The 9728-nt window shown below is 36.6% G+C and overlaps 1 non-coding gene across 1 annotated transcript; it reads right to left on the bottom strand.

Moving 5' to 3' along the window:
• Positions 1–1950: 1950 nt before the first annotated feature.
• On the bottom strand, positions 1951–2022 carry Trnam-cau. The gene has a single exon. It is a non-coding gene; the product is annotated as a tRNA-Met (tRNA).
• Positions 2023–9728: the final 7706 nt, after the last annotated feature.

Genomic DNA, 9728 nt, shown 5'->3' with positions numbered 1-9728 from the left:
TTTAAAAGAAGGTTCAGACAGGGCTGCTAAGAAAAGTTTAGTGATTACTTTCAAGTTAGAACCAGTGTTGCCTTCTCATTTTTTTTTAGAGAAGAGCAACTACCCTGGCTTTTTAGCAATTCGATAACATTTTTAATTTGAATGGAACAGCTGACCAAAATTCAGCAGTTTTGAGATTCAGTCGTTATCGAATTCCAAAATGTACCCCATGAATTTTTCTGATAGAAAGAAAATAAATATTTTTATTTTTCGAAATGGCAATTCTCTGTTGCAGATGAATGGCCTAAAGTAAACGCTCTTCTAAAATTATTTCCTGCAGAACTCAACGTTAATGGTGGCAAAATGCTGCGACCAACAACTTTAAAATTGAGCAGGAAAAGACAATGGACACTTGACACAGTCAATTAGTTCTCTTCCGATCAAATTAAGTTGGTTTCCCTTTCGCCACCGCGTATATAATATTTCCTACCATAAATATCAACCCACTCAATTTTATGTCTGGTTTACATTTTTTGTTTGCAGCCACCAAAACTCAAATGGGCGTGGCACGTACAACATTTACATATGGTATTTACACTTATCAGCATTATGTTGGGCGACGCCTGTTTGTGGTTATGTGGCACACATTCGGTTTAACATTGCGTATGAATAATTGAATATTTCTTGTTTTTGCACTCTGTTTTTTGCCCGTTGTTTGATTAATTGTGCACACACGACACACGGGGTGCGCTCGTGCTGGGCAAAAAACGAAATGGCTCCATCACACTTTAAGGCCTGGGACAGCAGATGAAAACAATTGCATTCTGACCGCAGAGCGACGGGCATCTGACCTAAAAAAGCTTACGATTGGCAGGTGCACAAAAACAAATGTTAAGGCTAAAAGGCAGCAGCACAAAACCCGTAAAAAGTATTGTGTAAACATGGCTTTTGAGCAAGCCAAAAATGGTCAAGATTTATGATAGGGAAATAGGCTTTAAGATGTTAGGAAAATGCCAGCAAAATTATTCCAAAGATATATTTAAAAATCTTTGATAAAATAGAATAAAAGTGAAAGCAAATAATTTCATAAGCTGATTCTAAATAAAATAAATAAAATTAAAGAAATAAAAGAATAGATTATAGAAATATGACGTTTTTCCTCTACAAATGTTGCTAAGCTTGATTCAATATTCATTCGAGGGAATGTTAAAAGAGTTTTCGATTCCCCACTGGGAAATGCAACTGCCACAACTTCGATTCCTTGCTTAACAGGCCAAAATAAATTTCGGTGGTACGTTCTGCAGGCAATTGGAAAATGTTATCGGCAAGAGATTTGAAAGCCAAGGAACTTGCCTTTGTGAGCAGTCAAAAGGCACCAATAAAATTACTTGCGTCACACAAGGAAGAAGGCAACCCGAATCGAATTGCAGCCAGAGATAAAAAAAATGCCAAGCACACATACGATACTGTATGTATGAACATGCAGGTGAATAGAATGCAGAATAAAGTTCTGATTAAAGATTTGTGCTTTCAGCACAATTTGCATTTGCCGGCCAATCTGCAGACGAAAGGCGAATCCTGTTTGTGAGCGGGATTAGGGAATTCTTGAGATTCTCGCCTTTCCTGAAGCGACATTTCGGTGATTTGTTAATACGCTTTACGTTTTTTAATACAAATTAGTTTTCAAGTGATCTTTAACATATGGAATTCTATACTCGGAATAAATGGCAAAAACCTTTATAAAAAAGAAAAAATAATAAAATAGAAGTGTTAATATGATAAAAATATTTTATAAATTATAAATAGATGATATTAAATTCTTAAATATATTGTTTTTGTTGGAATATGTTGAAACCTTTTTGGCATAGTATTTCACTTGTTCGGAAAGCCAAAGGCAAATGCTTATCATAAAAACATATTTATTTAACTGAGTAATTAAATTAAAAAACAAAAAAAAAAAGAGCATCACGATAGCAGAGCAAGGTTTCGATCCTCGGACCTCTGGGTTATGGGCCCAGCACGCTTCCACTGCGCCACTCTGCTTGTTTGTTTTACCAAAACAAATTATGACCGGTTTGAGGTGAAACATATATATTTTTGTTAAATAGTTAAATTGACGTTGTTCCCTCAGAAACAACGAACTTCTAGAGCTTTTCTACAACCCCTTTGGTTTTTATTCGAGCATTAAATTACGTTCTCTTTGACGAGTATTAAATTACACTTTCGTCTTGTTATATAGATATCATGAAGTTTGTTTCTTTGCAAATACAAGTCCACTTCCTTCAAAGCTAGTAATAAATTTAAGCTGTCGTAAACCATTTTTATTTTCCCATATGACGCACAGGAAATGTATGGCAAACTGTCGAACACATTCGGCAAACAACTGGCAAAGTCCACATTTTGAAAGTCCAGAATTCTCTAAGTGCTGCAATAAAGCTTGAAAATGCTTATATTATATATATGAGAAAAGGAAACGCGGGTGCGCAAACAGTTAAGCATTCGACTCAATAACTTATTAAAATAACAAGTGCTTTATTCAATTTATCATAATTAAACTATACCTAAATGTAAACTTTTTGATTGTTTTTTTGCCCCAACTTAAATCTACATTTTGTTTTATTTCTTTTTTTTTAAAAAGACACAAAACATAACAGAGCCGTAAAATGATGTTATAATGAAAAACAGGAGGTGTGGGCGGAATCTATAAATATAAGCCATTTCCGGCTGATTGCAATGTATTTGGAAAATTAAATCATAAAAATGCTAATGAATGCTTCTTAAGCCATAAAAGAATGTTGTGGGTTTCCGAACAAAAACGGGCGCACATAAAATTTTATTGAAGGATTTTTGAATAATCTTTGTCCCATAAAATGAATGGACATTGAAGAAATTTAAGACAAATATCAAGTTATTGTCTTCTTTTAAAATTGGCCTAATTGATTACTTTAGATAATGGCATTCAAGCTCCTCAGCTGCTGACCAGTATATGTTCTTCATAATCAGGTTATTGTTTGTGGCTCATAAATTAAAAACAAAAACTTCGCTTTTGCTTTCACCGCCAAGTCTGACAGCCCATGAGCGATTGCAAAAGTTTGCTTCGCCTTTTTTACTTTCTTATTAACAAGCACCAAGGGAGCTGGCATTTTATGTTTTCACAGGCGCGAAAAGCTTGTAAAAAATCTGTACTTGGACAACAGCCTAGGCGCTAGACTCTACAGTAGTTGCACCCTGAAAGTTTCTTTCTTACCACTGAAGTGTCCACTTACTTTTTTTTAAATAGGGCTTCGCTTTACAATTTACCTTTGATAATAGATAAGTTAGCCAGTAATTATACATTATACATTATACAATTATACATTATTTAAAGATTATTGCCACATCAAACAGACATTTTATTCTATATAGAGCAATATTTTGCCTACATATCAGGGTTTTTGTATGTCAAAACCATCTTTGATGCCAAGGTGAGACCGCAGTAATTTAATTTTCTATTCACACACGCACTGACATATTTAATTTCAGTGCCTGCCACTTAGCTGCACTCCAAGGGCAATGAAAAAGTTTCGCTTGTGCGGTGGCTCGTCAATGTTTCCCAGGAACGATGTGTGTCTGCCAGAGTTATTACCAGCTTTATGTATATGGTTTATATGTGCGATGCGACACTTTTCAGCAGACAACACACTTATGCACTTAGTCATTGAAAGTAATTTCATCATAATTTTCAATTAAAAACTTGCCGCAAAAATGACTTAATTATTGCGTTCAGTAAGATGGTTGGAAGATGAAAAGTTTTGATCTTTTAAGGTTTACTAATTTAATTGAATAATGTGAATAGAAGGAATTTTGAAAATTAGTAAGCAATCTAGTAATTTTGGCCAATAATGAGCAACAGGTTTCAACCTTTAAAATACTCACTGGATCTGTGACAAGTTCCACACAATGCGTAAACAAATACAAGGATGTTTTCTTTTGCAACATGTTGCAGCGAACATGTTGCACAGTTGGATAGGTCTTTCAAACTTTCTCCTTGTATAAATTTCCCTATGTTAAACATTCTGTTAGCTTACAGATCGTTAGTGCTACATTAGGACTTTCTGAAATTATTACAAAACGAATGCTGAGGGCAGGAGGATGTCTATTTATTCAATCTCCTTTTGGATTGTAAGCAAATTTACGAAAATTTTCTTTTATTTTACCTTTATGGAAAAAGGTTGTATCTATTTATTGTGCTCTTTTTAAGAAGAATCAGCCATAATATATATGCCCAAAAAAACCCTTTGAATTTTAAATACAATTTATTGCCAAAATTCTTTGGGTAAAGGGGCTTAATGCGCGTTTAAGCAAAATGACTACAAAGGATGTAATCGCACCCATAAATTATAATAGACCGTCATAAATGCCACAGCCCGTAGCTGTAGCCACAACCATAATACACTTTACGGTTATTGAACATGATATGGTACTTCAGGCACGTGACATTGGCTCCTGGTGTTGTATAATTAACTAAAAGCGTTTGCATATTGAATATAAGCAGATTAACACTGAATAATAAACAGTTAGGAAAATATATGTTAAGAGCTTAGCTTATCATAATAACAAACAATGTTGTTTTCCTTGTGGTCAAAAATTTTTATATTATTAGGAACTTTAGCTTACACAGTCGGAAACAAAGTACAAAAATATATTTTCGAAAAATATTTAACTCAAATTAATGTTGCTGTGCTTAAACATCCCTGAACACTGATTAATCTTTGTCTAGACCAAAAATCAAATTAATTTATATAAATTGTTTGCATACCACGGCATTAATACAATTATCTCCTAATTTATAGCCAAAATAAACAGTTTCACAGGCAACACAAAAACCGGAATGCCAAAAGCAATGCAGAATAATCTAAGCTAAGAAATTTGAAATTTTTGTGTTGTACCATAAAAAGCGAAACCTGGAGACAAAAGCGGCTTAAAGTATCAGCTATCATCAATCTCCAGCGCTAGACAAATGGTAAATTTACATTTCGATTTAGAAACGTTGCAAAATAGCAGCAAAAAGCTTATCAAATATTTTCAGAAAGGCCACACGAATTGCTGATTCAAGGAAATTTCCTTTAAAATCAATCTATCGCTTAAAGAAAAATAGTGACTTAAATTTGGCTTTTTTAAAGGATTTCGATTCTGGTAAATAAAACTCTATATATCTATTAAGATTGTTTTCCTTTGACAAAGCAAAAATGCTCAATATTGTGCGACAAATTGAAAATAGCAAAAGCAAAGGCTGGGGCGAAATAAAAACCCCAATTGATTTAAAATCCAGACAATAAAACTGCAACAAAGGCGAAGCAAAGTGAAAGCAAACAAGTTGCTTGCACGCTGATAAAATCAAACGAAAATGGGAAAAAAATTCAAAAATAAATACGCGACTGTGGAGGTATTCGGGAAAAGAGCACGCGGAAAAACAATAAGAGACCGAAAGCAGCGAATATAAAATCTAAAATTGACCATAAACCCGACGGTGCCCCAGAAATGAAGATAAGCGGCGAAAGTAAAGGAAAACACAAAATTGATATACGCTTCCTTTGTTTTTGGGTCTGTAGATGCTCCTTTATCCAGGACGAGCCGTAATTTGTTGGGCGGACTCGGGTGTGATGGCAGGGCCATCATAATAATTTAAAGTGGAACTGATAATCTTTGGCAGGCTAAAGTGTCCTTGGCTGGCAGGGAAAGTCGAGAATGGTGGTTCAAAAGTGGGGACAAAAGTGCTTAAACAAAGCTGTATTTGTTGTGTTCGCTTTTGTTTTTCGTCAAGCAAAATGTGTGCCAGCATTTTCTCGAGACAAAATTCATGTCATTCGTTTCTACTGATGTTCAAGCTGTTGGTTCTTTGGCAACAACATAAGTTTAGTTTATTATCAGTTTTATGCTAATCGATTTGAAGACACTTGCCACAGCTGTCGCAGAATAAATTCCTACAAATATTGGTCTTATGCTCAAAAATTACGAAGAACGTCATGAATATTAAAAATACCTCCAGGACATACACACATAGAGAGTGCAAGAATTTAATAACCATTTTACAAATGGCCAAATATGTACCAAACCCATTCAGATGGAGCCATAACAAGCCAGCTCGTAACTCACAAATTTCAGCAATCAACAATGCCATCATATCTATTATTTCCTTGGTGCACACAGTTTTCCACACAAAACTCAAATGAGAGAGATGAAATAAGTGGGGTGAAATTCAGTATGCACCCTGCTCACACAAGTTCACAAACAATCACACTCCAACGCAAATGCATGTGTGCACTTGGTAATGCATTTACAGATGAGTCGGTAACTAAAATTGGTTGAGTTTGCTTAGCAAAGAAAGCAATCGAATAATATGGGGTAATCTGGGGCATTCAGCCACAATGTTGAACCTAAAACGGGTGTAAAATGTAACAAAAAAGATTCAATAAATAGCAATCAAGTGGATTACTCGTTGAGAACTAATAGATTGGCCAAACAAAAACGTGGTTAGGCACTTGAATATCAACAAACAAAAAACAATATCAACAAAATGAGTTCTAAGAAATGTAACTCTGAAACACATTTTAATTTCGATGTATTTATTTAACTAAATAAGGAAATTGAAAACAAACAGATTTTTTAATTAAAAAAACATCAATGGAAGTCAGTAGAATAATCTCTAGTTAAATTTCTTCCTCTTGGAAAATATTTTTTAGTATTTCACAGATGTCCGAAAGGGGGGGAAAAAAAAGAAGGAAAACTTGTTAAACATGCTCCGTAGTTTGAAACCTTTTTTATCAAGTCAAATATGTAAATGACGTTGCCAAATGTGTTCAACTCAAGTGGGAACACATGCGAGTTCCGGTCAGTTGCTTGCCACTTTTTTGTTTCGCCTGACAAATCAGATTATGTTATTTAGATTAGCCGCAAAAGTCTGCTGTCAGTTGGCAGTAAACCTTTTTTGCAGCCTCCCTGCCACATGAGGCAATCATAAATTATTACGTAACTGGCCATTTCTCTTAAAGGCTCCTTCAACGCACGTTGAGTGACCCAAATTGGCTGAATTTCAGTTCAGCTTTCGGCTGTCGGAGCAAAACGAACGTGGAGGAGATCAAAAGGGGAACGGTTTCAATTGATGTTCACCTGCCTGCTTTTTGCCTGGGGCGTTGATTGCAAATCTTCGAGTGGGTTTGACAGCCCCTTTCTCTCCGTATCCTGACAGGACATGAGCAGCGAAGGAGACGCTCCCAAAAAGCAGAAGACGCTGTGCAAACACGCAGGGGAGCCAACAGAAATTGGATTTTATGCTTATTTACATTTGCCGGCTGCTGGCTGCCGGTTGCCAGCAGGTGGGAATCCCCCCAAAAAAAAAGAGGTTACAATGCGGATATGTAGAGATATATCCCCCGTTCAAGCATCTCAAATATATATACATTTATTTATCCGCACACGACTTACAAGTGAGCGACAAAAAGTAGGCAACTTTCCGGTGCGGATCGGATCCATTAAAGCCAACTGTTGCTGGCCATATTCTGTGAAATTTATACGCGTTTGCATATCGATTAAATTTTCATCGAATGTTGACTTTTTACAATGATTTTTAAGCAGCAAGCTGTTGCCGCCATTGCAGGCATTGTCGAAAGTGGCTTTCCATTATTTTTTAAATTAGTAATACACGTTTTTATGAGTTTTACCCAACAGTTAATGTATACTAATGAGAAAAAAATATTGTATATGTTCAAAGGCTATTTAAATAAAGTTGGGCTGCCTATAAATTTTTTATCGATCCGAGCGTAATGAATGTTGCGTCATTCTCAAGGTCACCACAGCAGGAAGCCTTATTTATCTTTTTCTTACAAATTTATACGCTGCTATTGAGCAGAAACAAGTGGTCCCCGGGGGATAATAATAACGATAGCAGGCGGCCGCTTCAATGGGGCGTATGAGTAATTTATGGTAAGCAATTGACTTGTTGACATGACCGTGGGCGCTACTCGCATGTGTACATATGCATTCAAAGTAAAGATGGCAGATAGTCCTAAAGCCCTCATAATCCTGCCTCAAAGAAGACCAGGGACAAAAGAGCCGCAAATCCCTGGTAATCTTCAGCGTAATTGACATCTGATTGAAGAAGCATCTGGCCGGGTGCCAGGTCCGCTACGTGCTGCCTGGCTAATCACACGGCCACGACAGGTGCGGCGATGCGATGCGATGGCGGCCGGGCGCGGCAACTAAAATCCACGTGAAAGCCAACACCTTGTCACCAGGTTACACCACACACACAGCCACACATCCTCCTAGTCACCCACATATCCGCATCCAGGAGCCCCGGACGTGACATGTGCTTATATAACTTCTGACGAGCCAAATATCAGGCAACGCAAATGAAAAACTCACGCGGTCAGCAGGATCACACAATTCCGGAGATAAAAGCCAAGGAAGATGATGGATGCTGCACTACAAACAAATTTCTTACAGGCGTACAGACAGTTTAATAAGTGGTAAATCAGGGCTTTAATTTTTTTTAACAGAAACTAGTATTAATTAAAAATTGGATTATATGATTACTTTAATTTTAAAACTTTCTTTGCGTACTGCATACTTTTAGATACTATTATATGTCGAGGCATATCCCTATGATTTCAAAGGGGCCCCTAATATAATTTGAGATCAGTTTACATATTTTCTTTCAGTGCCTTCACTTCTCTGGCAGGAAATTTTAGGGCACTAAGCCACAAGATTCAGGTCGGACTTGCGCTTCACGTTTGAGATGCGCTGCTCAATTCTATTCAATGCTGTGGCAAACACAGCACTTCCCCATTGATTAACCGGAATTCTCGGGGCTGGCCCCAAAACAAATCCCACGTGCTCCAAGTGGCCGGTCAACAATGCCGGCAAATACACGAATAACAAACCAATCTCTGGGCGAACAGGGCACTTCTTGCTGCTTTGGCGACCGAAGGATGTCCTTCGGCAGCTGGTTCTGTTTGTGTTCGCCTTGCATTCAGGCCGGAAGTGGCTCCCAAGCACCCAGGCCCCCAAACACCCAAACACCACCACCGCCATCACCAGTGCCAAGAACATCGCCGATGTTGCAACAAGACGCCCGCATCTATCCCCCAAGCGGCTTTTACGCCCCATGTCCCCTTTGAACCCCAAAATGTTGCCCCAACGATGTCTCAGTTGCCTGAAATAGTGCCACAGATTTCCTATCTGACGTTTGCATCATGCCTCTCGCCGACATTGTTGTCTATTTAAGGCGATTGCCTGTTACCATTATCTGCTACGGTGTTTTTTACGGAGCTGTTAACACGTTCTTGTACAAGCTGTCACATAATTATAAAAGGCAACAGAGAAAAAATAGGAGAATAAATGTCTCAACCATCTTTTTTGTATACCGCGACTTTGTTGTATAATTCCTTAAAAATATTTTCTCCCTACAAAAATGTACAATATTATTTTAAACAAGAAAAATGAGTTTCACACCCAGAGAAAAACCCCATAGTAAAATTAAATATTAAAATATTTGAATGTACCATTGTTTTTCAAAATATATACTTACTTAAAATAAACTAAAAGCATGATAAATAAAATAACAATTTATTATTAACATTTATTTGGCTTTTCCAATGAAAAAAATTTAGATTTCAATTTTTTTTTTTAAATTTAAAACTAAATTATTCCATACCAAAAAATAAAAATGAAAGTGTAACACACTTGCTTAAAAGCAATTTAAGATTTTT

Source organism: Drosophila elegans, unplaced genomic scaffold (genome assembly GCF_018152505.1).
Source record: "Drosophila elegans isolate 14027-0461.03 unplaced genomic scaffold, ASM1815250v1 contig_814, whole genome shotgun sequence".
NCBI classification, from domain to species: domain Eukaryota; kingdom Metazoa; phylum Arthropoda; class Insecta; order Diptera; family Drosophilidae; genus Drosophila; species Drosophila elegans.
This window is presented reverse-complemented; position numbering and strand designations above follow the sequence as displayed.